The following is a 12,056-nucleotide window of genomic DNA, read 5'->3' as shown; positions in this document are numbered from 1 at the left end:
TAGAATCGGTTTTTTTGTAGCTATTGAACCTATCTAAATTTATCTGTTTAAAACCAGAATTTTTTAATTTGCGAGATTCCCTTGTAAGGTTTCTTTTTGGAATTTAAAAAACTAGCGTGATCAATCAGAAAAATATTCATAGATTTATATAAATACATTACGCGTTCGTATGTGACAACTGACAAGATTGGAGGACAGAAACACGTGGTTAGATGCTTTCTCTGTCATATAATACTCCGAGAAGGAACGACGTAGGGAATAAAAAGTGAGTATGAAGCGACCATTTCTTTTCTTTTCTTCTTCCACAACCGGGCAAGGAAAGCATCTAACTCTCTATTGTCTTCTAATAATCTTGTCTTCAAGCCCTTAATGGAAACACAATTTATGAAGTATAAGCTATGAATATATTAAATATTTCATAACTAATTTGACTTAATTTTTTAGACAAAGTCAGAGCAGTGCTCACCCAAGTAGAACAAAAAATCACGATAGTGTTAAAGTAATGACGTCAAAATGACGAGAATATGTATGACTACAAAAACTCACTTTTCGATCATTTTTTAATCATTTTGATGGATTTTGACATTATTGTGACTGTCTCTTCTACCTGGGCAGACTCTAACTTGATTCTTTATAAGAAAGTATGTGACTTTTGCATTGGATATATATATATATACTAAGTAAATATTTTTGTGTACCTTAAATCTGATTAATGAACTAATTGATTACTTTATAAAAATAACTCGTTACCGTTATTTAAAAAGTAATGAATTATTTTAATTTACATTGCTCTCTTTTTTAAAGTTATTAGATCAAACTATGAAAAAACACGCATATAAAAAAATGTACATTTACATTTGTTAAATATTATGTTTATATTAAAATGTAACATTACACTGCTATAATTTTGATATTAATATTATTGATGTAAAGTATTAAAATTTTGATAAAATAGTTTTAAATACTAATATAAGTTTCTTCATCAGAGAAAATGATATTTTCTTAGATTTCGTTCTAATAGATTCATCTCAATATAACCAAAATCATTTTATAAAATTACATGTTTGGATTTAAAAGTCATTAAATTTGAGATGGAAATTGTCTATTAATTTTTCAAAATAATTAAATACTTTTTATATGTGTATTTTGTATGGATCATGTTTAGATTCAAAAAGTAATTATTGAATTTATGAAAAATGAAACAAAGTTCATTTTTTTTTATTCTGGGCAAGACTTGTAACGTATTGTTTTCCTGATGAAAAACTATCATAATTTCAGGAAATTTCCTGAAATAATTTAAATTTATAAAGAAGTCTAAAAAATCAGATTTATTTAGGTTTTTTAATATTTTTTGTTAGAAAATTATAGAACAAGAAATCTCAGAATATTTTACATTTATATTTGAATTTATATTTTTTACAAAATTTATTTACGATAACAATATGAAATATCTCCATATTATTTAAAATACTTGTATGAAAAATTTTAATGTTTTCGGTTTAACGGAATATTTCTAAAAAATTCACGATTTATCAGCTTTTTTATTTTATCCTGTTTTTGAGTGCATTTCATTTAGCGACACACAAATTAAAGCGTTATTCTATCTTTATTTTTCACTGGATATCGAACAAAGATAAAATGAAATGTGTTGACTTCTGTTAACACGTTATTATACTTTTGTCCGATGTCCAATAGAAAATAAAGATAAAATGATTTTCGCTAAATGAAATGCATTCAAAGACAAAAAAATAAAAGCTGATAAATCATGAATTTCTCAAATTTCAAAAAAAATCAGATATTTTCAGATAACTGATCTGAAAAAATACGAAAAATAATGTAAAGTGCTCATAAATTTTCAAATTTTCTTTTCTGAAAAGTGTACCAATTTTCGCACAGAAAATCTGAAAAAGTTTCACAACTTTTATTTAAAAATCTGAAAATTTTTTAGAAATTCTGAGAATATTTTTCTCTCTCGAATCCTGCAAAATTCTTTTATATCATAAAAGAATGCATGAATGTTACATGCGCGTTTGTTCAAAACAAGATAGAGAGAGAGAGAGAATTAGCATTAGTTTCTTTCTTTCGTCCCAACATGTTTCTTCGAAAAAGAAAAAATCAAATATTCCATTCGGCGGGCTGAATAAAGTCGTTTTTCCCTCGCTTTTGGCGGTGAAGGGTATATCCGTTAAATTAGCGACGGCGAATATTTTGCCTCTCAGTCGCATGTCCGCGGATAAATATGCAATCATTTGATTGATGCAACCTCGTTGCAATATTTGATACATTGTGCGATGCCTGTCTCCCCGGGGTGCGCGCATTTACGTTTCCCCCGAGCTCGCGCATTCCTTTGATACTCGTCGCATTCACTGCAAACGCGGAGACATTGCGGGTTTCTGTGTTTTTGTTTGTTTTTTCTCCCTCTCTTTTCTTTTCAATTAGAACTCTAGCGCAAATAAAATGAGGAGCTCTAAATTCGATAATGATATCTGTCCCAATCGTCCCGACGACATATATTTCGACTGTATGTTACCATACAAACGCGTCACTTTCGGTCCAGCTGCTCAGATAGCACACAATAATTTAAAAACTTTTTAAATAGATTCGAAATGTGTTTATAATAATTATTTGAATATTTTGTAAATATATTTATGTCTCACAATCTTTCATAAATATTTTTGTAATCTTAGATTAAACAATCACAAGGATTTATCATAAATATTCCAGCAAAAATTTTGAATTTGAAAAATATTTACAAAATATTATTACAAATATTTATTTTCTTTACTTATTACAATATAAATATTACAATATAAAATATTTAATCTATATTTTAACAGTTCCCAGACAAACTTTTTAATGATTTTTTTCTCTTAATGTATATAAAATATTCAATTTCATATAATATTTAAAAAATAAATAGATAAATAATAATTAAATAATAATAAATAATTTTTAAAAAATAAATAGTAAAAACATTTATCCCAAATATCGTGTCCTCTAGGATAAAGATTTAAAGAATGTCATAAACATATATATGTGATCTGACAAGTGCACTCCCAGAGTCGTTTTGATTCTCGCTCGCTCTCGATTCCGGAAGACCATTGTGATCGCAGATTCGATTACTCGCGTAAAAGTTTGATTAAAACATTTTAATACATCTGCCTGTTTCTAAAGACGACACGGTATTAATACGGGTTATTGAATTCCGTCTCTCGGTCTCGCGTCTCGCGTCTCGTCTCTGTCCGGGAGAAGAGAAGAGAGAGCGAGAGATTGGAGAACAGAAAACAGAGAGAGAGAGAGAGAGAGAGAAAAAGAGAGAGGGAGAGGGAGAGAAAGGAAAAATGAAAAGAGGCATGAATAGGAACGGTAGGAAGAAAGAAGCGCGCGCAATCTTTTTAATTATGAAAACACTGCTTTGTGTTTCATTTTGTTTTGTTGTCAGGGGGCGCTATTCTAATCGGGCGCTCTCCTATCCCGCCACCCCTTTTGCCGCCTCCCCCGTCCTGTACACCCACCATCCCTCGCTACCACTACCGTCGCCGCTCATCTTCTTTTTTTATATTATAACGTGCGGGCTCTCTCGGGCGGCTCTGATGGGTCAGGGGCGGAGGCAGGGCTGCCGGCAGGGTGCAGAGGCTAGAGAGGGTGCCAGGGTGAGATTGCTTTAGTAATGAATTACATAGCTCGGGGCTATGTGTGTCTCTGTCTGAGGAACACCGACGTTCGCGCTCTCCCTCCGCGTGTGCGCAGTTTTTTATTTCTCTCTCTCTCCCTCCTCCCCCGACCCCTCTCCGGTTTTCCTTATTTTCGCCCGTGCAGCTTTTCGATGGAGAATTATTCTTGTCAATGGTCACCGCGCATGTTAGGTCGCGAACATTGTAATATTTCGAGAGATCTCGCTCCGCCAGATCATCTGCCGTATCTGTCATGATTATTTTATCCTCCCTTCTCTCTCTTCTCTCTATTTTCTCGCGACGTGATATTTCGTAAGTTTTTTTCGATTAAAAAAAAAATTACTTTTGTCTCGCTTTAAACATTCTTAATATTATCGCACGTCGCAATCCTACGCAGCACGAGATACATTGATGGAATATTGCGAGAATATTGTTTTGCAAGATTGGAATATTGCATGCAATCTTCGTGAAAACTTGTCACAGTATAGATATGTCCTCTCCCAAATTGTATTGTGTGTAATATTTCTGTAATAATAAAGATACATTTCAAATTGTATTGCATTGATATTTCTGCAACGTGAATACAATATTTACAAAATATTGCGGAATATTTCTTATTTGCATAATACTTATTTGTTCGATTTTTAAACAAGTCGTTCAATAACTATGTGAATTCTCTGTGTTAGGATTGTTTCAGAAATTAAGAAAAGCGTATTTAATGTTATTAGTTGTGTTTTTTTGCAAGCTTTAGATACTCTCATAAAAAAGCTTGAATATGGAATAGATGACATATAGTACGTCACATATAGCGGTAAACGAACAAACTAACAAAAAATATGTGATTGCATTATAATATAGTTGTAGTATTTTACAATATCTTCAATAAAATATTAAATTTATAATATTGTAATATGTCGCAATATTGAAAATTGAAATAGCAATATATCGTGTAGGGGAATATTAAACACGTTCACTTTTTTACGTCGAGATTCTAATAATAATTCTAATAATTATTATTATTACGCAAATATATCAATTATTAATTAGAAAATTAATTGCAATCCTTAGTCAATCCTGACCTAATTTCCGTTCGTTTCACATTAATATTTGAACGAGGATTAAAATGAAGTCTGGCAAAGAATTAAGAATACTCAATAGTCGATGAAGTTTCTTCGTTATCGCATCGAAATAAAAACTTTCTACTGCAAGACAATACATTGCATCGCATCTCCCGATTACGATCGCGATTACTCGCAATCGCGATTAATTCATTCGTCGCTTTCAGATATGCCTCGTATCGAATGGAAAGATTTATCTATATTCTCGTCACAAAGATAAAATCTAAAAAAACCATTAAGCGTAAAATATTGATTTTTCGTTTATTTCTAAAAAATCGAAATTATCGATTTAATTATTTAATCGTACACCTTTTTATATCGGATCGCTATATTATAACAGTTTTAATTATAATCATATTTGAAATCCTAATTTTATTGCTTGTACAAAAATAGTTTGCTCTATTTTTTGCTATTTGGCAAGTATAAATTTAATTTGGACGCCAAAATTTTTATCAAAATAGATTAAATTTAGAAATTATATTTATAAAAATTAACACATATTTTTAATATAATATTTTATACCATCTATATCTTATATCTTTTATATCATTCAACGTAAGAAAGAAATTTTCCATCTAAAACTACATTTGTATCTGTCACTTTATAAATTAATAAGTGGATATATTATATTATTAATTAAATTAATTAAGGATAATATAGTAATAGTAGCTAATTATGTATGCTTTTGGACTATTGTTGTTTTACTTAATTATGCAATTATCATATAAATTTTTGTTTTTCTAAATAAATATCCGCGCGTGCTTTTTTCATATAATATAATAAACAAGTGCATTAATTAATTAAACGTATGGACGGTAGCTAATCAACGTTCTATCTTTTCAGCGTTAAGTCTACTTTCAGTGGGCGAAAAAATGGAGATGCTGGTTGCGAAAAACAAGGAAAGCAGGCACCGAACAAACTCGCAAAATTCCTTTTCATTTGCATTATTACGGTAATGAGACTGAAAAGCCGGAAAATGTCGGGCTTTTGTCACAGAGGGATTGTCCGCCTAGTCCATTCATTGATTACGTCGGTAGACGGGGTATATACGCGGTATATAATATCCCAGCCAATCCACCCTAAAAATAATGAGTGGTAGGCTTTGCCTTTCCATTTGTTGCTCTAAATATCAAAATATATAGTTTGCCGCAAATATTTAATAATAAAACGCAGTTATTGGCTTTATTCCATGCATAATTTGTTAAATTTATCTCTCGATTATTATTAGAAAATTTATTAAGTGACCGGTTAATAATTATTAATTTTTAATTCGAAAAGTAATAAAAAAAAGTTGCAAAATTTTCGGTGAATTAAAAAAATATATTAACTCAAGAAACTATTGATAAATTAATCTCATCAATCTCAAACAAATTAATCTCAGATCAATCAAATCTTTGAAAAAGGAACTAAATGTTTTTGGAAAGAAATTAATAATAATAATTTAAGAATTTAAGGGTTTTATGATGTAAAAATTTAAAAATTATAAAAATCCTAGAATATTTAAAGAAATAGAGAAGAATAACATTAAAAAAGTTTTAAACTTCTTTATAATTTTTTAAGAATATTTATTCAAAAATTTTTAATTACAAGAGAAAGAGTTTCGATATCAAAATATTTTATCATACAAAAATTTATAGATATTTTTAACAAATTAAGAATCTGAAAATTCAATAAATGCTTAGATACTTTTTTAATAATTCGAAATTTTTAAGATTCGCTGAACTTCGCTCCTCCCCTCCTCTCCTCCGTTGTAATGCAAAAACTTCGAATAATCAATTATCACGATAATCGGATATCTCAATTTGAATAGAAAAAGATCGAAAATACGTAAAAATAGAGCAATATTATATTTTTATTCTATCTTAATTTATTTTTATATGTTATTATTAAGAATTATTATAATGAATTTTGAAATTTGAAAGATTCAAAGAATTAGTATATATATATATATATATATATATATATATATATATATATATATATATATATTTTAATCGAATAAAATTTTGAAAATTTGGGAACTTTGAGGTTTCTTATTGTTATTGTAGATTTAAATATTTCAAAATTTAAGACTTAAAAATTTCTAAATTATTTTTATTAATATTTAATTCTCTCTCTTTCTTTCTCCCTTATTATTTTTATTATTATTATATCGAAATAATAAATATCGAGACGGATGGTTCGCTCTTTAAATGCGCGTTACTTAATTTAATACAAAGTACGAGAGAAATGTTAACAAAATCGCAGACCGAGCTCGCTTAGATGTATCTCGTTAATGTAATTCCGACGAATATACGTATATACCACGTATCTTTCGCGCAAACTAAAGGCTAAAGGTACGCCGACAAAAATCTACAAAGAGAAAATTTACCGATGACGGCGAGGGTAAAGCGATGCGAACGCGCCGCGTGAAAGGAAAGGGTTGCAAACAGAGATCTAGGATCGCGAAAAAGAGTGAAATTCCACAAAATAATTTTTATCAAAGAAAGAAAGGAAGAAACATAGAGATGTAAGTGCAGATTGTGTACATATATTATATAAAAATAGCATAGCATTATTAAACGTAATAATAAAAATAGTATAAGTATTTATTTTCAAAATAGAAACAAAATAATTTTAACTCTTAACAGATCTAAAAAAAAATCAATGAGATTTTGTCTGAATAATCTTAAATCTTCGGTTGATTAAGTAAATTTATAAACAAATTTTACTAAAAGACTGTATTATATTTTTCATTTTCTAAAATCGAGAGGCAGAGGAAAACGGAGGAGACTGACGCGTCACGTCGGGGTGGACCGGGCGGGCGGGGGATAGTACACCCTGCATATGCGCCTAACAATAGTTTAATATTCATATTGTCACGTCCGCAAGAGTCAAAGGCGCGACAGGCTCCTCGGCCTAATTCATCGGACAAAAATTTGTTCCCTTTCAAGGGCGCATTCGCTCGTCACTCGTTGATGGATTCACTCCAAGTCATTGACGCGAGAGCATCGCATCCACCACCACTCGCACACAATCCGGTCTCGTAATTAAACTTAGTGTGTCTCCCCCTTTGTGTATCCCTGTGTGTTCTCTGAAACCAATTCAAAGTTGATTTGTCATTGATAAAAATGTTGCGGCGACACGATTGATTTTGAGGGAGGTAAAGGATTAGAAAAAAAAAATTTATAAAAGTTAGTCTTTTTTTTTTAGACTGACAATGAGTTTTAAAGCTTCAAACATATGGATAAACATTCAATCATAAATTAATTACATTAATTGTAGTAAGAACATTTTATTTTAACAGGATCAATTTTTGTGACTCGGCTCTTTTTAACGATATTTAATGATAAAAAAATTTGTGAAAATTAAAAAGAGATCTCTCTCTCTCTCTCTCTTTGAAGTTATTGTTACGCGTATTTTACTTTTTTTATATTATCTGATTATTGCAATACTATCTAAATATTTCATTATTATTCCCCGTCAGTGATGCATATATGAAGATCTTTCGGGAGAGCCTTAGGGATGTTAATTCGCGGGATCGAGACGTCAGGAAAGAGGCTCCTATTAATAACTTGTCAAGTTCTCCTCGATAAAACTTCCGTGGAGGGACAAAAAGGGCGACATGTCGTCGATATCCGGCAGACCGGATATTCAAGAGTTCCACAAAGACGCCACTTTAACTTGTGCGATGTTAGAAAAGGAAAGGAGCTCAAAGTAGCGAGGCAATTCTGACGAATAGAGTGAGATTTTTTCTACGTTCGATTTATTATTGTTATTATAAATTTTGGAATTTATTGAAAAAACCATCGAGGAAGAAAAATTAATGGTTATTAATTATTTTTATTATATTTATTTATTAGAATTTTATTAATATTTAGATAAATTAATATTATATTGTATTTATTTAACATTAATATTAATATTTTTTAAAAGCGACAAAATATAGAATTTCTACACAATTTATATTTTTATATTCTAATTTTATAAATCATCTGCAATCGAGAGTATTTGAATTTAATTCAACAAAAAAAAATCCTTTTATTGAATTAAACTCAATTTAACAACTTTTCTTCGTTTATTCAATAGTACCTTCCTTATCGCATAAAATTGTAATCATTTCAGAGTTTTTTTATTTTGATTAATTGAAACAGCAAAATATAAGTAAGTAATACATATTTTAATGATATAATAATTGAACAATTTAATAATTATTTAATACATTTATGAAAATTATAAGCATTTTATATACAAAAAAGTTTCATTATTAATCTTATAAAATTTTATAATTCTTTATTATTATAATTATTAAATAATAAATTTTCATTTACATTTATAAAAAATACAAGCATTTTATATATAAAAAAGAATCATTATTATATTAATTACTTAAATATCTTATACAAGCAAATATATTTTTTATTTATTGACTTATCTCAAGTTCCTTCCCCTTTCAATACAAACGAATTTATCTCCGTTTATCATTCGCACAACGCGGCCGGTGCATCTCACCGGTCCATCCTCTATTTATTACACCCTTCTTCTCTCTTCCCGTCGCTCCCTCTGGCTCCCGCCGCGGAAACCTCCCCAGGGGTGAAATCGCAACGAGAGGCGGCCCTTCTAAGGACATCCACGATTGGGCGCCGAAGGGATGTGCCGGCCTCTCGGTAATAATCCTCGCGGTGTTCTTGGCCGCTTCATCGTTCGCGTTTAATGAGGAATGGAATGAGAACGAGAAGGGAGGGGGGAGGAGTACCGGGGGGGATGGTTCAGAGACTCCCGGAGAAGTTTTATTTATTTAGAACACGAACGAAATACGATAACACGAGGGAACCGGAAAATATATATAAAAAATTATAATATATATAAAAAATTATACATTATATGTGAATTATATATACTACGCAAAAAAATTAAAGGGCCACTTTCTTTCATATAAAAAAAAGCCAATTTTCAAGTAGATGCAATTTTCTTAAAAATAATTGAAATAAGATCAATAAAAAAGCGTTTCTAAAGCTTGAAGTTTCTAGTTTTAAAATTTTTAAATGAATTTCAATTCTTTCTATTCGTTACAAAATTACATTGTAAAAAAGCGACGTTTGTAGATTGAACAATTTTTTCAAAAGTTTGTCCAAGAGAATACCAAATTATAAAAAAATCCTAGCACAATTTCATTAATTGGGTGTTAAAGAGCAAAGTTTTAGTTTTAATTTCTTTTTTTAACGAATGTGATTTTTTTTCGCCGAGATATTCATTATTAAAGCAAAATCAAGCTGTTGACTTTGAACGCTTATATTATAACTAGTGAGAAAATGATCGTACAATAATCATTAATTTAAGTTTTTGAAATGTACAGAAAAAAACTTAATACTCCCGTCTTTTATACAATTAACTGGAATGGTTTTTACTTGTAAATGTTGTAGAGTTCATGAAAATTTTAGCGTTTTTTCGTTAACTTTCATTGATTTAAATAAAAAAAAAGATAAAAGTGTAATTTTTACTTGATTTTTAAGTAACAATTACACTTTAAAAATGAATAATGAACATAAAAACCATAGAAATATTTTAAAGTGCTAACTTTTCTCTTTAAATTACTTTTTTTAATGATTATTGTACAATCATTTTTTCACTAGTTGTAAGCGTTCAAAGTCAATAGCTCGATTTTACTTTAATAATGAATATCTCGGCGAAAGAAAATCATAGAACATTTATTAAAAAAGGAAATTAAAGCTAAATCTCTGCTCTTTAACGCCCAATAAAATCGTGCTAGGATTTTTTTTAATTCGGTATTCTTGGACAAACTTTTGAAAAATTTGTTCAATCGATAGACGTCGCTTTCTTACAATGTAATTTTGTAACGAATAGAAAAAATTGAAATTCATTTAAAGATTCTAAAACTAGAAACTTCAAGCTTTAAAATGTTTTTTTATTGATCTCATTCTAATTATTTTTAAGAAAGTTACAACTACTTGAAAATTGGCCTTTTTCATATTGAAGAAAGTGGCCTTTTAATTTTTTTGTAGTGTATTTTATTGTAAATTTTATAAATATTGTGAGCAGTAAGAATTGAGATTTATTTTAAAGAATTAATGCAAGAAAATATTCAGTATCGGTATTTTCACCCTTTCCCCCCCCCCCCCATCCCTTCACCCGCCCCATCCACACCTGTGTCTGCACCCCCCTGGTAGAGGTATCGGCCGCGAATCTTCGCCTCATTCGTCATTTCGTTACCTTCGAAATATTAATCTTGGTCGTTCTCTGGAGGCGAACACACGTGCGCGTCCTCCAATCTGTACGACGACGACGACGTCGACGACGTCGACGAGAGGAAGAGGAAGAGGAAGAAGCGCACGAAACGAACATTGTGCCCGCACGCCATAACAGCGTAGCAATAACAGCGTTCCATTATATGTAGCTACACCGCGAGAGCGGGCGAGATTGCAAAACATGCCTAGATTAATGTTTTCTCATCCCGCGGCTTTGTTGTGCCACCCCCGAGAAGGGAGGAAGGAGAGACGGGAGAGGAAGAGGAGAAGAGGACGGCGCACCCTCCTGCCTCTGCTTGCCTCGCGTTCTCCTGTCGTCTCCTCTCTTCCCCCCCCCCCCTCTTCCCTCTCTTTCACCCTCCTTCCCATACTACCACCTCTATTCTATATACAATCGCGTCATGCGACAATGAACAGTACGAATTACGTTGCATTCTCTTTTGCGGACTCTCTCTCTCTCTCTCCTCTTCGATCGGCCCTCTGCGGTTTTGCAACGCGTTATTATTCCGCGTCGCGAGAGAAAGAGAAGGAGAGAGTGAAATTACGATCAGGAGAGCTTGAAATAAATTGGGAGAACGAAGAATGACTGACGGAATAAATTTTGCCATAAATTTATCTCTCGTGTATATAATTTATTATTATATTGTTATATTATTATTATATATTTGTTTTTATTATTAATATATTATTATTAATTATATATGTAATATATATTATTATATTATAGACTTTTTCTGCGAAATTATCCCCTTCACGTTACAAATTTTTCGACCATTGTTTGTATCACAAAAAAATCCAAAAATCGAAAAATAAGTTGATCAGAAACACTTTGCACTTTCAGTTAAGTTTTTATATTTTATTTTTTTTTTTTTTTTGTAAATTTTCAATATATTATTAGAAAAAAATTGTAGATTAAAAGGCAAGATATTTGACCTGCAAAGTAAATAATGAATGTTCGATCAGAACGGAGAATTAGAAAGAGCGAGAATTATTATTTCAAATATAAAAGATAATTAATA

The sequence above is a fragment of the Anoplolepis gracilipes genome, chromosome 14, assembly GCF_047496725.1.
Source record: "Anoplolepis gracilipes chromosome 14, ASM4749672v1, whole genome shotgun sequence".
NCBI lineage: Eukaryota > Metazoa > Arthropoda > Insecta > Hymenoptera > Formicidae > Anoplolepis > Anoplolepis gracilipes.
Note: the sequence above shows the minus strand (reverse complement) of the source record.